The sequence below is a fragment of the Drosophila elegans genome, unplaced genomic scaffold (assembly GCF_018152505.1).
Source record: "Drosophila elegans isolate 14027-0461.03 unplaced genomic scaffold, ASM1815250v1 contig_208, whole genome shotgun sequence".
Classification (NCBI taxonomy): Eukaryota; Metazoa; Arthropoda; class Insecta; order Diptera; family Drosophilidae; genus Drosophila; species Drosophila elegans.
In genome coordinates, this window is record NW_024545578.1 from 27,645,474 (window position 1) to 27,667,526 (window position 22,053).

A 22,053-nucleotide genomic window follows, 5' to 3' on the forward strand; every position below is an offset into this window, starting at 1 on the left:
CTAGCTGCCTGCCTACAAGGACTGCATTGACGAACTCCGGCGTATGCCTGATCGTCCTGCAGGAACTGTACAAGGTCCTGCGACTAGCCCGGAAGGACGCGCGTTTGTTCAGCTGGTGTCTCGAAAGGCGTATGCGTTGAGAGCACAGCGTTCCACCGCTAGAGTCCCAGAACGGCAGCTTACCGAGTCGCCAACAAGGAGGGGAGCCTGCCTACAAGGACTGCATTGGCGAACTCCGGCGTATGCCTGATCGTCCTGCAGGAACTGTGCAAGGTCCTGCTGCGAATAGTCCGGAAGGACGCGCAGTTGTTCAGCTGGTGTCTCGAAAGGCGTATGCGTTGAGAGCACAGCGGTCCACAGCTAGAGTCCCAGAACGGCAGCTTACCGAGTCGCCAACAAGGAGCGGAGCTGGTCGAGATACCTGGAGGCAGAACAAGGACAATGAGGACCCCAGGACGACGAAAAACGAGCGTCGAGCGAGCAGCCTATACTTCGGATTCTTAAGCCTGCGGCAGAGAGGGTAGGGTGGAAGCGTTCGTCTAGAACCTGGCGTTTGACCCAGGGACTGCGTTGGCGGCTTCCGGCGCCTGAACCGTCAAGTAGAAACTGAGCCGATAGCCGCCCCGATTTACCCATAGCAGTTTTTATTGGTCTAATAAGCCAATAATTTAATTGCGAAGAGTTTTTGTCGAAATTTACGTCCGAGATTTCGTCCGAGATACCAACATCCACACACTCTTAGAGTGCGCCGACACGGCCATCCAGACCAATACACGACTTCGTGCAATTTCACCAAAAATGCTTTGTTACCATTCAATCGCCTTATAAAAGTTTATTCAAATATAACTTTTAATTTTTCATCTAAATTGTAACGATCCTGCTTCGGGAGGCGGTGTAGCTCGCCGTGACCAGGGTTCGAGACAGAAATGTATTTCCTCTTTTGATCGGTTTACCTCCCTTTCCCCGAAGAATAATACAAATCGAAAGCTACAGAGAATGGTTTTTAATAGTACGATTGATTAAGACTACGTTTCTAACTATAATTATATCGAGCGTGATACTGCTTGATGAGTGGCGTCGGCGCTGCTGAAGGGCCGAGTGTGGTACTGCTCCTTGATATCGACGCTGCGGAAGGGCCGGGTATATCGCAGCTCATTGAGTATCGCACTGCTTTGTGTGCGGGATCGGCGCTACGGAAGGGCCTATGTTGCACTGCCTGGCGTTGGAAACGTGACTTCTGCCGGGCTCAGCGATCACGATTCCAAAACCACACCGGGCGTCGGTTATCCTCACCAGGTCGTAGAGCCGACTTTAAATCGAACTCTTACGGATCCACCAACACAACCAAGACTATCTGCCAGAACACTTACCCGGGTATTCCTCCTAGTTGACGTTTCCTCGAGAATCGACGGAACGCAAGTGACTGGTCTGGGGCTGTGTCTCCGCTTATATAGGCGCTGCTTAGTGTGACCAGATCGGACGATGATGATAATCCCGCTTTGAGTAATCGGGCTTATTGGGCGATGATTTTCGGCAATCGATAACTTCGTCGAATAAGTGTGACCGGGTGCTGTTGGATTTGGGCGCGCGTTTGAATAATAAAAGTCCAGTAATTGGAATGTTCTTTTAAGCTTTAATGCAAAAGTTGAATTTTACATATTTGCGACGGTGGGTCGTCACAAAATCTATTACTTCCATTACAAATAACATCTTCCAATTGATACTGCTCATTTTTACATTATCATTAACCATTCAGGTTTCTCATAATATTATCTAATGCGTAACACGCCATGATCAAAACAATTGTTTTGCACTTGTGCTTACATTATTTTCACAGATTTTATTATTAACTCTTAAAAACAACTGTACTGTCTCTTTCAAGAGTTAATTTTGCATGATTTCAGTACTGTCTCTTTCAACAGTTTATTTTTAAATGATTTCAGTACTGTCTCTTTCAACAGTGTCCTTTTCAACTATTTCATTACTGTCTCTTTCAACAGTGTCTTTCAACTATTTCATTACTGTCTCTTTCAACAGTTTCTGATTCAACTTTTTCATTACTGTATCTTTCAACAGTTTATTTTTTTATTTTTACATGATTTCATTATTAACTTTTAAAAACAACTGTAAACTGTTGAATTAGACACATCAGTTTATTTTTACATAATATCATTACTGTCTCTTTCAGCAGTTTCTGTTTCAATTACATTATTTAAATCCTTATTCCAACTTTCAAATTCAACTGGTATTTGAGCATTTGGCATTTTTTCATGAGCATATTTATATGTTCTATTATTTGTCAAAGACCTGGGCATATATCTATACCCCTCTAACAATTCAGTTATTTAAAACCGCCCCCTAAAATTTGGACTTAACTTTGTTTGAAGCCTCTCTTCATTTTTTAACCATACGAAATCTCCAACCTTGCATTCAACAATTTTAGCCTTGTTTTTATCAAATTGCTCCTTGTTATATGTTGCTGCAGCTGAAATATTTTGACCTGCGCGTGTTCTGACTTCTGCCAATCGCAGGGTGGAAGCAAGCCCAACGGGCGAGCAACTTTGTCGATAAACAATTCCAAGGGACTTGCAGTTGTCACTCAACTAACCGTACAGTTCAAGGTTAATTGAACTTCTCCTAATGCATCTTGCCAAGATCGATTGCTAGTCGTTAATAAGTTCTTTAAGGTGCTAATAATGCGATCAACTTGACCATTGGCCCTACTTACCCCTTTCGCATCCAAATGCAAATTTATATTTTTGTTGTGAACAAAACTCACTACATCCAGTGGTGGCGAAACATCTGCCCTGATCCGCTATTATGCGATTTGGTACTCCAAACAGACAAATAGCCGACGTGACAGCATTTATGCAATTTTCAGCATCAATTTTAAGCGTGTGGGTTAAATAAACAAATTCAGTGAAAGCGTCCACCTGCACAATGAATGCCAATCAACTTCCTAGTTATGTCGATGTGAATGGTGTGCCAATGTGTATTTACTTTTGGTATTGGATGAAGACTTACTTGAACTTTAAGAAGACTTTGACATTTTACATGTAATGCAGTTATCAACAAACTTCCAAAAATACTTGGACATATTATCGAACCAGTAATAGTCATAGGCCTTATCCATAGTCTTCTCCCATCCCAAATGCATGATGGACACATGAATTTGATTTATTACGGAATATCTAAATGGTCGAGGGACAATTTATAAGGTTCGAGTTCTACAATTTTGCTGAATTTTTCGATACAGTATTTCTGCACTCAATTCGTAAGTTTTAGCAATGTCGACAGCAAGAGAAATTTCTTTCAATTTATTTACAGTATTAACTATTTCAGAATCTTGACGCTGTTCGGCCAAAAGCCAATTGTCAGATATTTCCGCCAAATTTACTCGTTTTTCTAGAGTTTTGCAAGTCAATTCTGCTGAAGACGGATTTCTCGAAAAGAAGTCAACATGAGACATTCGTTTGCCTTCTTTATTGTAACTCAAATGTAAGGGACTGTGAATACGCCCACCATCTTTGCACCCTGGGACATATATTTTTTTTAGTTCTTGATGCTTTAAGTGAGTTTCAATCAGTGAAGACAATAAAATTTCTACCCCATAGATGATGGTGAAAATATTTTATAGACAAAACAACAGCAAGAGTTTCTAGTTCATAAGAATGATACCGTGATTCAGCCGGAGAAGCAGCCTTTCTAAATTGTTTAATGACATGAGACTTGTTGTTGATTTTGTGTATCAAGATGGCACCGTATCCCCGAGAACTTGCATCAGTATGCAACTCAATCGGATGGTTCGGATCAAAAATTACTAAAACTGGCTTTTGAGCAAGGATAGAAATAAATTTTTGTCTAATTTCTTCATGTTCCGTTCTCCAAACAAAATCATTCTTCTCCGAAGTCAAAAAATATAACAGTTTCATAAAACAGGAAAATCCTTGCATAAATTGCCTTAAGTAAGACGCTAATCCAATAAATTGGCGTAAAGCAGAGACTATCTTAGGAGGTGGCAAGGTAGTAAACGCTGTAACTTTAAGCGAATTCGGGCGGATTTCACCTGCACACACTTCATATCCCAGATATTGAACTGTTGACTTGAGAAAAGAACGTTCTTTTGAATGAGAATCCAGACTCCGGGAGACAATTAAGAGTAAGTTGCAACCTTTCCAAAGCCTCATTTTTTCTTGCAGCCCCACCATTACGTCATCCATATAAACGACAACAAACGTATTTGCAAGGTCTCTAAGTGCTTGCATGACTCTGTGTTGAAATACTGAAGGTGCGTTTCTGAGCACAAAAGGCATTGCCAAAAATCCATATTGCCCGTCCGGTGTGAAAAATGGTGTACACTCTACCGATTCTTTGTGCATGGGAATTTGATAATACCCACTTGCCATGTCTAAACATGTAAAATATTTTGCTTCATAAAGTCTGGCTACCTGATCTGATATAAGTGGCAAGGGATATCTATCTGCGACTGTGTTAGAATTTAATTCACGGTAATCAACACACAAACGATGAGTGCTTCTTTTTTGTTAACCAACATTATGGGTCTGGCGTGAGGGTAGCACTTGGCTTTATGATTTTAAGTTGTAATAATTCCTTAATCTTGTCTCGTACCGATTCTCTTTCATTTGGGCTGAGCCGATATGGTCTTCTTTGAACAAGTTTTCTTGGCTCTACTAATTTAATATTCATTTCACACGAACTTACTCTAGTCGAAGGAATTCCATTTATAAAAGCTTTTGAATATTTTTCCAATATATCTTGTAATTTATCTCTATCTCCTCCAACAAGGTCGGTATTTAATTCACAAAATTTCTCATCAATTGAACAATAGTTTACAGTTTTTGATCTTACAATTTCGAATTTTCTTGGTGATATAATATAATTCTTCAAATGCTCATTGTCCAAAACATGAAAAAAACTGCAATACGGTGTTGGTTAATTTTTACGTTGCTAAGTATTTGTAATGTGCTACATACTCTATGCCGCCACTACCAATACCCTTCAACATAACTACATTGTTAATTCTTTAACCAACTAATTTGACACTTATCTTCTGTCTTATCAGTGAGCATTCCGATTCAGTATCGAAAGTTGTTGAACGTCTCGCCTTGATGAACCATCTCTCCTTTGGGCTCAACCACTTCGTATAGCTCCACTCTTTTCATCTGGTGTGTATCCATGTGTTTATCCATCTTGAACCCAAGTTTTGTCGGTGTTATGAGGGGTTATACGAATAAAAAGTGGGTTCACCTGTGGCAAGTACTTGGTAATGCCCATTTGCAATGATTTCTTGCAACTGCTTACCCCTGTTACATGCTCGTGAGTTTCCCCACCATGCATGTTTGGCATTATAGTCTCCGCCAGCAAAATTTGCTTCCAAAACTGTCCAGCAAGGATTCAAATTCTGATTGAACCCATCTTTCTCATGGAGGTAGATATATCGCCGATAGTGTGACATTCCCTTGTGTAGTTTGTGGTTGGGGGGTAACTGTGTTACTATTAACTTGGAAATTAAAACAAACAAAAATATTAGGTATTGCAACAAAAAACTAAAAATAAAAACCAAATTTATAGTTGTTCTTTAATTGACCTGGGCAAAAATTACAATATACATGAGGAATAAAAAAAATTTTTTTTTACTTTTTTAATAGTAGCGTTAAGAAAGAAAAGCAATAACAAAATACTTTAAAATTTATTACATAATAAAGTAACAGTTAGACAAGGTAAATTATACGATATATCTATATATATATACGATATATGTATATATATATACGATATATGTATATATATATATATGTGTACACACCAAAATACAATACAATACAAATTGTATTCACAATATTCGTAAGTACAATTGATTTAAGCTCGGCTTGCAATTCACTGGTGCGCATATTTGAAGTCAAGTTTATGCGATGCAATCTGTTATCAACGTGAGCCATCTTGGCAAGCGTCACCGAAACGGCCATTTCCTCCAAATTCATGTCACGCCATTTCGTTAGAAGTGACGTCATCATTCGACTAGCATAATTGGAAAGACATTCGCTCATCGGTCGGACAATAAGCTAACATTGACAGAATCATAGCCGCTGGCGTTTCTACGCTGCCAAAACGCTGCATGAAAAGTTCTTTAAATTCGTCCCAAGTTATGTCAGGATAACATGTTTGTGCAAGCCACTGCGACGCACGACCTTCCAACGATGCACTCAAGGTCATCACCAACGCTCTGCCTTTTACGGTATTTTCTGCCATAATGATATTTACTGTAGAACACCACGCCGATGCGTCGTGTCGATGATTGTACAGCTTTGATAAGCTCGATCAAATTTTTATTTTGCATTTCCATTAAAATTCGCCATGGTCCATCTGATTTATTAGGCAGCGAGCCAGATCCCACTTCTGATGTTGCAGCATTGTTATTATTTCCCGACATTGTAATAGCGCAGCGAGTTTCGGTTTCACACGCACGAAATCTTAAACGCAACTACCAGCGTCATCCCTTCATCTTTCTGTGCTTACCACCGAACCACACTCGGCGACAACGACACAACGCTGTCTCCCCACTAAAACGGTACTTTTTAAGCGACAACACGCAGACAACCAAACACAGCACCGTTAGAGGCTGATGCCATATTACTATAATGATGAAATTAGTCTTCTGGAAATTTAAAGAGACTGTATACCCATACACTCATACCAACATCCACACACTCTTAGTGTGCACCGACATATACTTAATTTGGTCGGAAATGTCTCCTTCAATGCGTTGCAAACTTCTGACTGATTTATAATACCCTCTGCAAGGGTATAAAAATTGGTATTTAAAACATAGGCCAACGCGAAGGACTCTTATTTTTTTAAACGCTCACGGTTTGAAAATAAAGCCCTTTTATAAATTTAATTGTTTCGAAGCACCCGATATTAGTAAAGTAGAGGACGGCTCCTATTTTCATATCGGATTATCGAAACAGTTAAATAACCAATTAGAGTTTCCCCAATTGCCGGAAGTACTGAGCATCGATTTAAACATTGACGGACTTCCAATTTTTAAAAGTTTTAGGGTACAGTTATGGCTCATTTTACCTTAACTAAATAATATCAATGGCCGCCCCGTTTTACCCATAGGAGTTTTTATTGGCCATAATAAGCCAATAATTTAATTGCGAAGAGTTTTTGTCGAAATTTACGTCCGAGATTTCGTCCGAGATACCAACATCCACACACTCTTAGAGTGCGCCGACACGGCCATCCAGACCAATACACGACTTCGTGCAATTTCACCAAAAATGATTTGTTACCATTCAATCGCCTTATAAAAGTTTATTCAAATATAACTTTTAATTTTTCATCTAAATTGTAACGATCCTGTTTCGCGAGGCGGTATAGCTCGCCGTGACCAGGGTTCGAGACAGAAATGTATTTCGTCTTTTGATCGGTTTACCTCCCTTTCCCCGAAGAATAACACAAATCGAACGCTACAGAGATTGGTTTTTAATAGTACGATTGATTAAGACTACGTTTCTAACTATAATTATATCGAGCGTGTTTCTCGGGTTCCTCATGTATTTGGTCTTTCATCTTTTTGATCCAGTCGCAGTGGTCCTCGAGTTCGACAGCACCTTGCAGTACCTCACAAGGCTGTCGAGAAAGTGCGTCAGCCACGACGTTCAATTTACCTCGTCGATAGCGTACGTCGAATTGGAATTGCTGCAATTCTAGCGCCCAACGCGCTATTCGGCCAGAAGGGCTCTCAATAGAATTTAGCCGCTTGAGAGCTAGATGGTCAGTAACGACCTCGAATCGGTACCCTTCCAGGTAGCAACGCATCTTCCTGATTGCCCAGATTATGGCCAGACACTCTTTCTCCGTGGTAGTGTAGTTCTGTTCCGCGGGGGTTAATCGGCGGCTAGCGTATGCGATGACCTTCTCTTGACTTTCGGAGCTCTGTCATACAACTACGCCCAAGCCGACGTCACTCGCGTCTGTTTGCAAAATGAACTTCAGGTCGAAATCCGGACAGCCTAATACGGGAGCAGTAGTCAGGCATCTTTTAATTTCTTCCAAGGCGGCTTGCTGTTCTGGTCCCCAGGTCCACTTCCGTCCTTTCTTTAGTAGCGCGGTCAGCTAGGGACAAATCGCCGATACCACGAGGCCATCCCGATCCATTGACGGAGTTCCTTTAAGTTAGAGGGGGCCTTTAAACCGTTGATCGCAGACACCTTCTCGGGATCAGTCTGAATTCCGTCACTGCTGATGACGTGGCCGAGGTAAACGAGTTTCTGTTTGAAGGAGCAACACTTCTTTGGATTTATCCTTAAATTCGCCGCCCGCAATCTGCGGAAGACTTCCGAGAGATGAGTAAAGTGCTGTTCTTCTGTCGCGCTTATGACAATAATATCGTCTAGGTAAGCGAAGGCGACCGGTTCCATTTCCACGCCGATTACACTATCCAGGGCGCGTTGAAACGTGGCACTGGCAGAATGCAACCCGAAGGGCATGACCTTCCATTGATACAATCCTCTCCCAGGGACCGTGAACGCTGTATATTGGCGACTACCCCTAGCCATGGGAATTTGCCAATAGCCGTGCTTCAAGTCCAACGTGGAGATATATCGGGCGTGGCGTAATTTCTCCAGAATGTGATTGATTCTCGGGACTGGGTAGGCGTCGGACACTGAGTGTGCGTTTAACTGATGGTAATCTACACACATGCTCCAATCGCCAGTTTTCTTCTTGACCAATAGGATGGGAGCGCTGTGCGGGCTTCTGGAGGGTTCGATGGCCCCGTCACGGAGCAGTTCGTCTTCTTGGGCATCGATGACATGTTGCATCGCGGGGTTCCGGGGATAATACCTTTGTTTTACGGGCTTGTTGTCGCGCATGACGATAGTGTGCTCGGCGACGTGAGACACCCCATGCAGCTTCTCGAATAAGACCAGTTCCCGATCGATGAAGCTTTGTTGCGCCGGAGTCAATAGTGTGCTCTGTCGCTGTTCGTCGTTTTCTACCGTCTCCATCCTAATGAGCGCGCCGGCATTGATGTTCGGGGTCATAGCTCGCGTAAAATAGGACTGGGTGTCTCTGCTTCTTCTGGCCTGGCAGTTCCCAAATGAGCACCAACCGCAACAGGGTGTACCGTTTTCTCCTGGTTGCCCCGCGCCTTTATAAGAACTGGCTGTAAGAGAGGGTCTCCTGCCGCTTGGGCTTCATTTTGCAAGTCGAGGGTAGCTCGACCACATCGCACCTGAGTTCCCGCTACTTTGAGGAAGTCCATTCCAAGTATTACACGATCTAACATGGTGGGCATTACTAACATAGGTAAGAGCACCGTAGTGCCGGCCAACGTAACCGAGGTTCGCAAGAGCTTCGTCACATCCAGACATGACCGGTTGGGCAACGCTATTCTAGTGACAACATCCTGTAACTCGTCTGCACTCGCGGCCAGTCGAGTAAAACTTTCACTGACGAAACTCCTCGATGCCCCTGTATCAATGGTGGCGTCCACACGTTGTCCTCCGACTTCTATCGCTGCTGTGATGAGCCTGCCGTGTAATCTCAACGGGGGTTTTACTGGGGTCGGGTTGCTGCTCCGTTCGTCTCCGCCGCACCCGGGTTCCGGCGGAGGCGTTCTCCGTTTCCCGACACATTTCGACGGCAACATTCTATAGTTAAAACTCCTGGTCGCCCACAGTCCCAACAGAAATCCCGACGTGGGTTGGGGCAGTTCCTTTGGAGATGTCCGTTCTCTCCACAGCGATTACAAGCCCGCCGTATGTCCACTCGAGAGGTTCCTTGACCGATCATCTGGTGGGTCACGTGTCCTGTCCACGTTGAATTCACCGGATTCCGGAATGGGTTCGGCGATCGGCGAAGTTGAGGTTCTTCTTGGTTCCTGTCCATGGTTGCTTTTGGCAAGTCGAGTCGTCTCGAGTTGTTTGACACTCTCATATTCTGTGGCCATATGGGTCAACTGTGTCAAAGTCGCGAATTCACTGCGTTTAATATACAGTCGGTATTCTGGAGCCATGTTTTCATATGCCCGGTACAATTTTTCCTCTTCTCGATAACCGGCTTGCTGCATCTTGGTTCTGAGCTCGATCAAGTAGGTCTTGAAAGGCTCTCCCCTCCGCTGCACGTGGGTCCGTATCTCATCTTCCAACCGCTCGAAATATCGAGGTGGTAGGAAGAAGTCGAGGAATTCCCTACTGAAAGTTCCCCATGAGGCCGACTGTAGGTGGCTCGTGCGAAACCACCGTGCCGCCGGGCCCTCCAAGATCTCGGACATAACGCGGGGTACCTCCTCTGGATTTATCCTGTAAGTCGTCATCTTTTCCTCGAGCGCGGCGATGAGAGTCAACGGATCCGAACTCCCATCGAACCGTAAATTTTGTGGGAACGCCGGGTGATCCCACTGGTCACTTCCGCGATTGGGACACGTAAGTCGCTTTCCGCGTGCCGTAGGCCAAAAATCCACCGGGCTGGACCTTCGGGCGAGGCCAAGCCAGGATACTATTTCGCGAGAGTAGGACACTCGTGAAACCGTTCGTCTGGCTTGGCCTCGCCCCAAGGTCCAGCCCGTGGAATTTTTAACCCAGGAGCAAGATACGGCGCGACCAACTCCGACATTACTCTCTCTCTCCCGGCGTCTATGAGAACCTTCGGCGTGACCCTCCCAAACGACTCATTCACTCGATGAATGAAACTCTCTAGTCCGGTGTTTCGGTGATTTACAAATTTCTTGTAAAGGACTCCTGGATCTGACTGAGATCTGTATCCCGGCCAGAGAGCATCCTTACAACCTTCTGCGAAATAAGAACATCTTTGGCGGCTTGATGATATTATTGGCAAGTGATTTCAGTCAGAGTTTTCAGTGATTCCCCGTGGAACTCCTGCAGATATTTGAATGCTTGCTTGAATGCTTGAAGGAATCACTTTATGAAATAACGTAAACAACTTATCGCTAACTACAAATATAAGTGCTGCACTTTTTTCCAAACAATTGTTAGCTGTTGGAAATGGAAATGTCCCAGTTGATGCGACATCTGGATTAATTACTCATACCAATGACTTTCGCCGATTTGTGGACTCTTAATTAGCTCTTACCAAAAATGTTTTCCCAAACTTTAGTGGGAATTATCAGAATTATGCTTGGTTAAGTCAAAGAGCAGTTCTTGGTGCAAAGAATAATGATGTACACGCACTGAATTTCACAAATCAATCAAAAACTGGTGGCGATTTAGTGACATACAAATCCGTTGATTTCATAACAAATCCCGATGATGTAGTAAATTATCCAACGGAGTTTTTGAACTCTCTGGAGTTGCCAGGATTTCCAAAAATAACTTGCAACTCAAAATTGGTACAGTTATTATGATATTGTGCAATTTAAATCCACTGCGACTTTGCAAAGGTACTCGACTTTCGGTAAACAGACTGATGCGAAATTTGTCTGAGGCAACCATTATTAATGGAAAGTACGCAGGTGAAAATGTATGTCTTCCTCGAATACCAATGATTCCGACTGATCTTCCGTTTGACTTTAAACGATTTGCAATTTCCAGTTCGTCTTGCGTTCGCAATGACAATTAACAAGTCGCAAGGCAAGTCGCTTAGTATTTGCGGGATAAATTTATAAAATCATTGTTTTTTACTAGGGCAGTTATACGTTGCGTGTTAACGAGTTGGGATACAATCTTCTTTGTTTGCGTTAACGTCAGACCAACAAACAAAACAAGAGCACTTCAATGAATCGGATATTTTGTGGACACGTATTACGCTTCGATTCAGTATTTACTTCGGATTCACTTTCATTTACTTACAGCAGTTCAACTAAACAACACATCATTTTTGTAATAAATGAAGTGAAATAAAATTTTCCTTTTCAGAGATCTGGTGGCGAAACGGAGTTCGCCGGCCTTGCTAGTGCATTAATAGAAATTGATTCTTTAGTAATTTGTTAAATACATTTTATTAATACCTTGAAGGCGTTTAGTTAGTCAATCTTTTCCGCACTTTTTTGGTGAATCAAAATAACACTCTAACAGCTGACTTTTAAAGCCCACAAAACATCAAGGGTATTCCGAAGAAAATGTTACAACATTTTTTTTTATACTATCTAACTATTAGGGAATTAGGAATTAGGGGGGAAAAAACAGCATTAAATTATTTAACAAAAAAAATTATTTATAAAAAAAATTTAATTTTTGGACCATAGTGGACTGAGAAAAACAAAAAACTTTAATGTAATAGCGTTTGAGGAAAAAATTAAATAGGCTATGAGGGGACGATAAGGAATTGATTTTGATAGTATACCAATACAAAAAAATCTTCAGCTCTTTCCGACTTATCAGATAATTTTGATAACGTCTTTAGGAACTATGATAATTTTTTAGAAGCTCAAAAAGCTTAATTTCGCGATGTATTAACAAGCTCAGATGAAATCGAAAATGTGCCAAATAATAATTGTTTGTAGGTTTATTGAGTTTTATTATTTATAATTGTGGTTGCCTCTGGAACAGTAGGACGCTAAACCAACACTTGAATTGGTTTAACTCGGAGAAAATCATGCATATGAGAGCCAAAACACAGCGATGCTCACTCGTAGAATGCAGAGTGTTGTAGTTCGACGATCTCGTTTGGCATTTTTATTTTTATTCTTGGAATCAATTCTTTGCTGAGCTCATTTATTTCATTATACCTTAGCTTTAATGAATTATTTGTTTGTGAAACTTAAGCAAGCGGTGTTAAAGATTCATTTAGACTACCAAATCGAGCATATGATAATTTCAATGTTCCAGTAGCGGTTTTCTGATGGCCAATAACACTCAGAAAAGGATTTCTTAAAATGCACTGCGGATCCAAGGATAAAAGTCCGATATAATCAATTGTAATGGTTGATAATTGATCATCACATACTGCTGATAACTACACCGGTCATTTAATTGAAAATATCAATTGATTTTTTGTTCTCAATCTTTGCAATGAGAATGATTTCGTTGAACTTTTTGTTTGGCACAATGACGAGGATTTGTTAGTAAACAATTGAAACTCACAATGATTGTCGACGGAGAACATGGATTGCTTATCTGAGGAAATATACTCTTTGCCATGAAGTATGTTACAAAATTCAAATTCACTTGACGGCATAGTAATGAATTGATCTCGATGTTGATTCACAGCCATAATTGGATATTCAATATCAAGGGAAATCATTTTATTGTTGATGACTACCGGTATTGGAATCAAGTTATATATTTCTAATAACTATTTTGATACCGACGGCAGTGTTAATTTAAAGATTACATAATCCTTTACCACCTTTGCTTCTGCCCTCATCAACTTATAAAGTTAAAGTTCATCGTCGTTGACGAGAGGAAGCATTTTTCCTTGTGAATTTTCATTTTATTCAAATGTTGTCAAAGCTGCTTGGGAGAAACGAGCAGTGGACTAATTTCATTTTTATGTACATTTGTCAGAATATGTGTAATTTCTGACTGAACTCTTTGAAGACTTGCGGCCAATATGGATATACCATTGAAAGGCTTTAAGAGAATCTTGACGAGCATTAGCTATATCCTCCATTTGATGAGTCACTATTTTAATCCTTTTATCGATAGCAGCTTCATCTCGTTTCATAATGTTTATTGTAAAATCAATTATTGAAGTTTAATTCTTAACTAATTCTAAAATGTATTCTTTATTCGAGTTTACTCTTGAATTATTTCAGAAAGAAATTTCGGACAAAACGCATTTCATGATAACGTTTCTAACAATGGGAGTGATTTTGATAATGTGATACTGTTGTCGCGAAATACCCTTTAAATTATTTTGACCACAGTGCATACTTTCTTCGTGAAGTTTATGAAGCAGCATTGACGATCTCGTCATTATATGGTAGTAAGTAGGGATTCATTGCATCCCGAGAAATTTGGGCATTTCCCAACCTTGATCCCACTCTTATGATAGAATTTTCGTCAAAATAAAGATGAAGAGAAGCGACCTTGGGTGATGGTCGTTTGGGATGACGTCGAAGTTGATTAAATTCATTTGTGCGGCCAGCCTGTTGTATTCAGCGTATAATTATCCGCCTAGTTTGTTCCAGTTCGTCAAACTCCAGTAGTTCAGATTGTTTTCTATTTTTATCTACGATAACGAAATCGTAACATGTATGCAATTATACGCGATTAAACGAGTTTCCATGTTTAATTCGATATATTTCTTCTCCTAGTGAACATGTTGCCAATGTTACAATTGTTAATTTTCCGTTCCAAAGAAATAGTGTTATTCTTTGGAGCTTTAAATAGAGCTGGCCATTTCTCTTTAGATCCGTGAAGAAACAGTGGTCCGTTTAACCACAATGTATGAGCGCTTAATTGAGATGCGTGTATCCTTCAAGATAATACATCTGCGGCGTTGAGATTTCCGACAACCTATTTGCACAGAATGTATGGAAATTCGATGCTTTCGCCTTTATCCAACATAACACGATTGTCCAATCTGTCCAGTAATAACATTTTATGGATTCTTATTGTTAATTTAGATCCTTTTTCACCTTTTCACCAAGCTCTGCTCCTAACGCAGCTGGGCATAGCTCCAGTCAAGGTAGGGTTCGCTTTTTATTTAGCGATAAAGAAGAAGAAATAGAAAGAGAAATAGACGCACTTTTGTGAAGCTCCGCTCTAAACACCGAAAAACACCTTAAACTGCTTACGGCAGCATCATTAATAAGAGTACAACACGTTAAAGTTCTTGTTGCCCGGAATAAATCGGTTTTAAGCAGTAAATCGCTTCTTAATAAATCCACAATTAAGTGCAACAACAATCCAATAAAGAAACAGTGCATAGCAAAACACAAGAGTACAGAGACAAAACACTCAGCACATCAAAACACTCAACACATCAAAACACTCAACCCTCTCGGCACCAACACAATAATGTCTTCCGCAGCAAAGCAAACTCACTCCGATCTGAAGGGTCGACCTCAGATTTTCCGAGCTAAAGGAAAGTCTTGCAGGGGAGATCCGTGATGGCGAGGCACGTATAACCGGCACTCTGGAAGAAAAATTTAAGTTAATAGCAGCTGACTGCAACAAACTCACACTGAGAGTCACTCAATTGGAGAACGAGGTGACAGAGATGGGGATGCTGAGGCAGCGGGTCCAGGAGCTGGAGGCGAAACTGTCTAAAAACTGCCGGGATCAGCGCGTTGACGAGTTGGAGGCAAAGTGGGTGGCCTCCTGCAACGCACAGGCGACGTCTGAAGTCGCCTGTGACTTGCGTTGGCATGGGGTCCCACAAGTCCAGGGGGGGAAAGCACTTTTTCACGCACTGTGCTTCTCTCTCAAACTGACCCCGCCGCCTAAAGTACGTGCGATTTTTCGAATGCGACCGCGAAAATCGACCCGTACAGTATTGGATCCAATTATAATTATTAAAATGGAACACGTGCACGATAAGGCGACACTGCTGCGTGCGATCGGGGCATACCGAAAAGAAAACAAAACGCAACTGAGCTTAAAGCTCATCGGCATAGACTCGCCAGCGTTTATATATATAAACGAACAGCTGACCAAAACAAAATATGAAATTTTCGAGCGGGCGATGCATCTCAAGAGGCTGAAGCGCCTAACAGCTGTTTTCTCTCGCCGTGGAGATATCTTCGTAAAGGAGAGAGAGGGAGGGGAGGCCATTTGCGTGCAAAGCCTGGGCGAACTGGCTCAAATGGAGATTTGCACCCCCGATGAATTAGCTGCGCTGGAAGCTGCTAGTTCTGGGACATTAAATGATAATTCATTTCGCACCTAAGAGGCGCTTATATTTATATACCATTGTTGTGAAATTATCAGTAGTTTTAATATATTTATTTAGGATTAGTATCAGTCGCATTAATTTTATCTTGTTTCTTGATGTGGTGTGTCTTTATGTCATAAATATTTATAGACTGCGAGCGCAGCTAATATTACAATTAAATAATTTAAAATGGGTGACAGCAACAACAATAACATAAATCTAAATCGATCAAATAGCCATGCGAAGTTAAGGGTTTTCGGAGAGAAGAGAGCTGGTCTTAATGTGAGTCATATAAATGCTCAAAGTCTCACACGAAAAATTGAATGAAAAATTGAATGAAAAATTTAGATACCTCTTTATCAATTCGAGTGTAGATGTTATATGTGTTTCTGAAACTTAATTTGTTCCTAATTTATGTGATGTTTAAGTTGAATGTGATGGTTATAATTTGCAACGCTCTGATCGTGATAGTCATGGGGGTGGGGTTGCAATATATGTTAGTAAAAAGTTATGTTCCACGTTTATATGTAAACACTCAACCAGTAGTGCAATTGAATACTTATTTATAGAAATTAGATGCCAAAGATATGCTGATAAGCTACTAATTGGGTGTATATACCGACATAACTGCCGGATTGACTATGAACAATTTTTAAACATCATTCCTGACGTGTCAATTAATTATTCAGACGTCATTATAACAGGCGATTTTAAAAGCGATATTTTAAGGGATTCCCACCTTGCAGATGACATGAAATCGCTGGGGATGAAGTTGGTTAACTTTGTGTCCCCTATGCATTTTACCAAAACCTGCAACTCGCTTTTAGACTTATTTTTTGTGTCTAATACAGACAAAGTAGCTACATATGACTAACTTATTGTCCCGTCGTTCTCAAAACATGACCTCATATACTTGACTTACGCACTTGACCTACAATACCTTGACCATCCAATAGTTTTCAGGGACTTTAGAAATATCAACTATGACCTTTTGGACCCCACCTTTAATTTTTGCAATTGAAATGACATATATTCCCTTTCCGAAGTAGACGAACAAGTTAACCTTTTACAAAACAATATTTGTTATTTATATAACTGTGTCGTACCTGTTCGTAGCAAAGTTATTCGTTTTTCTGAAAAACCATGGTTCCAAAGAAACATCAAAGACGCAATATTACAGGGTGACGGGGCGTACAATAAGTGGAGATGGTACAGGACACCTCAAGCTTACGCAGTGTTCAAGTCATTGAGAAAAAAAGTGACCAAACTTACTGACACCGCCAAGGCAAATTTCTATTCCCATAAATTCAACAACGCATCTTCCACTGCTTAGACATGGAAAATAATTAAAAACCTGGGAATATGCAAAGTTAAACCAAGACTTGAACAAGACATAAATGTAAATGAACTTAATAAAAAGTTCTTAAGCTGCACAGTACCTGAAATCACTGAAAATAAATATCTGAACCCACGTTTTGTATCTGAAACTGTTTGTGATATTAGATTTAGGTTTTTGTGTGTTAATCAGTGTGATGTCCTACAAAGTATACTAAGAATTAAGAGTGACGCCAATGGGTCTGACAACATAAACCCTAAATTCATAAAAATTCTGCTGCCAAAAATCCTGCCATATATAACCTATACCTTTAATACTGTACAAAATCGTCGTCAGTTCTGTTGTACATTCAACAGAACACATACCTGGAATGATCATATAACAAAGTCTGTAGGGAAATCATTTGGCATAATAAGGACATTATCCGTAACTACAAATTGCCTGCCCCCCCATATACGTTTACTAATAGCTAAAACCTGCATTGTTCCAGCGCTATTTTATGGAGTAGAAGTTTTTTCAAACTGTAACACTACCAGTAAGAACAAAATTAAAGTTCTATTAAATTGCATAGCCAGGTATATTTTCAACCAACCACATACAGATCACGTATCCGAATTTTCGCTGAAAGTATTCGATATCTCGCTAAATGAATGGATAAAGATGCGGAACTTAAATTTTCTGCAAAAAATTATTTTCCAAAAAGAATTTGTATCTTTTCGAAAAACTTCAATTTACATTCTCTAGAAGAGCAAACAATCTTACTTGCATAAGTCCTAGATCATTGACATCCGAAAGACAATTTTTAATTAATGCTATTCGATCATGGAATCAGCTCCCAAACCATCTTAAAAATATTAGCAGTACCACGCAATTCAAGATAAAATTATTCACACACCTTGAAAACACTATTACGTAAATTAAAGCAAAAATAGAAGGCGACTTAGGTCAGTTTTTATGAAAATTCGTTTTAAGTATAATGTAACAATTAAATATTTGCAAACTCGTAGTGACTAGCGCATTAACTTATAAGTTCCAAACTTGTAGCGTTAGGATGAAATTTTATAATAAATACAAATAAATAAATAAAAAATAATAGGTGCACAGTCGTTTGTCTGTTCCTATATATAAGCAACAGCTCCAAACGCTTTTTTAAGAGGCATCCACATATATATGTAGTTCTTGCTTATGAGGTATTTTTCCATCGTAAATGTGTCGTGCAATAGTCATTTTGTTTAAGCATAGCAAGTCATGTCTGACCTCCCACCTTTCCTTTAGGGAAACAGAAATCTCTGTGTCCCAATCTAGTTTTAGGACTGACAGATTTTGTAGAAAGATTTTTGCTCTGATTATGACTGGAGCAAAACGACCAATTGGCTTCAAAATTTGACCCAACTCTGAGGCTACAGCTCTTTTGGTAATTGTTTGAGTGTTATGTTCTTGAGCCTTGCCACACAAATTGTCATTCTTAGGGCTCCAAATAATTCCCAACGTCTTAACACTGGTATGTTCCAGTGCAGTGCAAAGATTTATGTTGCTACCAATATCTTCAGGTGAAAAATTCTTTAGTAGATTGTGTGAACTAGAGCACCATTTTCTTAGCTAAAATCCACAGGGCAGTAAGATTTTGTTCAATTCTCCTTGAATGCTTGTAGTATCTATAATTGTGTCTGCTCTGGTTAGGCAGTCATCAACATATAAGTTGTTCTTCATTGCATTTGAACCCAATGGCCATTTTTCCAAATGTTTGTTGGTCAAATGCTCGAAGCATTTTGTGGCAAGAAATGGAGCTGACGTTGTGCCATAAGTCACAGTTTTCAGCCGACAATATTATATTTCTTCAAACGGATTGTAGCGGCAAACAATCATTTGATTGAATTGGTCCTTTGGATTCATCCAAGCCTGCCGATACATTTTTTCTATATCAGTCGTAAAATCATTTTTGTGAATTCTGAATCTCAATAGAATAGAAAACAGACCACTTTGAACAACTGGTCCTGAATAAGGTGTAGATGTTGCACAGGAAGCATCAAAAACTACTCTTAATTGTGTAGTAGTACTTTCCGGTTTCAGGTCACAGTGGTGAGGAATAAAGTAATGTTCTTTTGGTATATGATAAGGCAATACTTGTTTTTTCGTATGACCTAGTTTTTCGTATTCAGCCATAAATTCGTTATACAAAATTGTAATATTTTGGCTGGTTCTTCGTTTCAACGAAATTAAACGCCTTGTCGCAATATCGCAAAACTTATCCAGGGCTGAGGGATCTTCCGAAAAAGGTAATCTGACTATTAACCTTCCGTCTTGTGCATGTAGAAGATTTTCCAAAAAATGTTTCTCGCAATGTCTTTCCTCTGGTATCCTGTATTTCCTTATTGGTTGTCCAGTTTCCAGAATTTTTCCAACGACGATTTGGCGTTTTTGTGGCATTTTTGAGCACATGTTGATTTGTCCAGCAATGATCCAACCAAATTCGGTTCTGTGGAGGAAGACCTGGATACGACTAAATTTGCTCTGGCCTTATGATAGAGAACTGATGTTCCGCGCCAAGCAGTAAATCAATTTTTCCTGGTTTTGCGAAATGAGGATCAGCAAGCGGAATATTTTTTGAGATTTTTAAATCACTTATTTTTACTTATTCAGTAGGCTGATCTGCCACAATATAAGGAAGAACTAACGCATTGACTCTTACTTCAGAATCACTATGTTTTGATTTAATTAGTACACTAACACGTCCTTTACTTATTCGCGTCTGGCCTCCAACTCCCTCAATGCGAAGGTTTGTTGGTTGTAGTTGCAACAATAACCGCTTAATGAGTCTTTCAGATATTAAATTTATTTGTGATCCGGAATCGAAAAATGCGCGAAAATCTCCTTCTTGATTGTTTAGTCTTTGCACTATGACTCTAGCCGTTGCTAACAGTGTGTATTTTTCCCACAACTGGTTTTTGTAGCCGCAGACGCGGCTGTATTTGGTTCGGTAATGGACTTTCCGTTACCTTAATGTAGCAATGTGTTTGTAGCAATTGTTTGGAAATGTGGTCTGCCTTTAAGTAATTGACGCACAATTTCCTTCGGTGGACCCAGGCCAGCCTTTCAGCAAGAGAAATTTCCTTGAATCTATCGCATTTGTAAATGCTATGTCCTTTTTAACAAAACAGGCACGCCAATGAATTCGCTGTCGCTGATATATTTCTTAAGTCTTGCCATGATTCATTGATCTTGTCATGCAAATTTTTTATTGATTGAGAATCATTTGTCACATTAGGGCGATCAAATAATTTTTCAAATATCGCGGTGGAAAGGACTCGCTTATTATTGAAACGTTCTTTAAGCATGGTCCAGGCAGTGTCATAATTTACTTCTGTTAATTCTAAATGCCTAACTAACCTTTCTGCTTCCCCACAGAGATTAGTTTTAAAATACCACATTATTTTGTATCTTTGGGATTCTATGAACTTTTTTATGTCATGAAATTGTTGACATTTTAGATAGCTTCCATCAAATTTTGGAATGGAAACTTTTGGCAACTGTATTGAAGAGATTGCAGCCACCGATGAATTGGTAGTTTCTGAAACTGTTTCAGTTGATGGTTGACAAAATTGTAACATTGCTTCTTCAGCGGAGATATATCGCTCGATACTATAACATAATTCTTCAGGTTCGATGCAAAACTTGTGGATTTCAAAATGGTGACTTTGAATTTGTTTCCATAATTAATTAATTACTGATTTATAGGTAAATTTGTTTTTTGGACATAGTTTTTGACATAGATTCCAGAGCCGCCGCTTGGTGTCTTATCAATTTTTGGATGTGTTCCACCACTTCTGACGATGTTTCAGTTTCCATTGATTGAAGAATTTGAGTATTGAATTCTTCGATAGCTTGATAAAAAATCGTTTTCAAAATATTTATGCGACACTGGAGTAGCATTGAACATTTCCAGGATAATACTATTTTCTTTTGTCGAATTTTTCCAATACTCCTCAATTTGGCGTTTTCTGTTTTCGAAATGAGACGTATTTTCCTTTCTTTTGCTGAAATCGGCAAGTTGATCAGTTACTCCTTGAAATAATTTCAAGTTGTTCGGGAATATGCTCGGAAAATTATTCGAGGAGAATTACCCTTCGAAATGAATGACAATAACACAATTATTAAGCAAGATTTTCACACCTTGAAATCTAGATGAACCGATCACTAAGTTGATCGGGAATCTGTCTAGAAAAGTATGTGCAGAAATAAGTCGCCAAGTTTACTAGAAATTCATGCAACGGTCGGGGTCACCAAAATGTTTGAAGGTTTATTGAGTTTTTATTATTTATAATTGTGGTTGCCCCTAGAACAGTAGGACGCTAAACCAACACTTGAATTGGTTTAACTCGGAGAAAATCATGCATATGAGGGCCAAAGATACGGCGATGCTCACTTGTAGAATGCAGAGTAATTGAATACACAAGGATAACTTGAGTACTGATTTAATTAGGGCAGAGGTCGGGTTTATATGCATGATTTCAGAGTCAAGGGGGCCACCATTGCAAAGAAATGAAATGGGGTTTTTAGTTAGTAAAAATTGAATCCGGGATTTGAAGGTAAAGCAGAGAGAGCTAGCGCTGCCTGTATGCGTCGACTGAAGTGGTACGCAAACAATAATAAGGTCGTTAATGATGATGATGATGGTGATAATGATGATGATGATGATGATGATGATGATGACGATGATGATGATGATGATGATGATGATGATGATGATGATGATGATGATGATGATGATGATGATGATGATGATGATGATGATGATGATGATGATGATGATAATGATGATGATGATGATAATGATAATGATAATGATGATAATGATAATGATGATGATGATGATGATGATGATGATGATGATGATGATGATGATGATGATG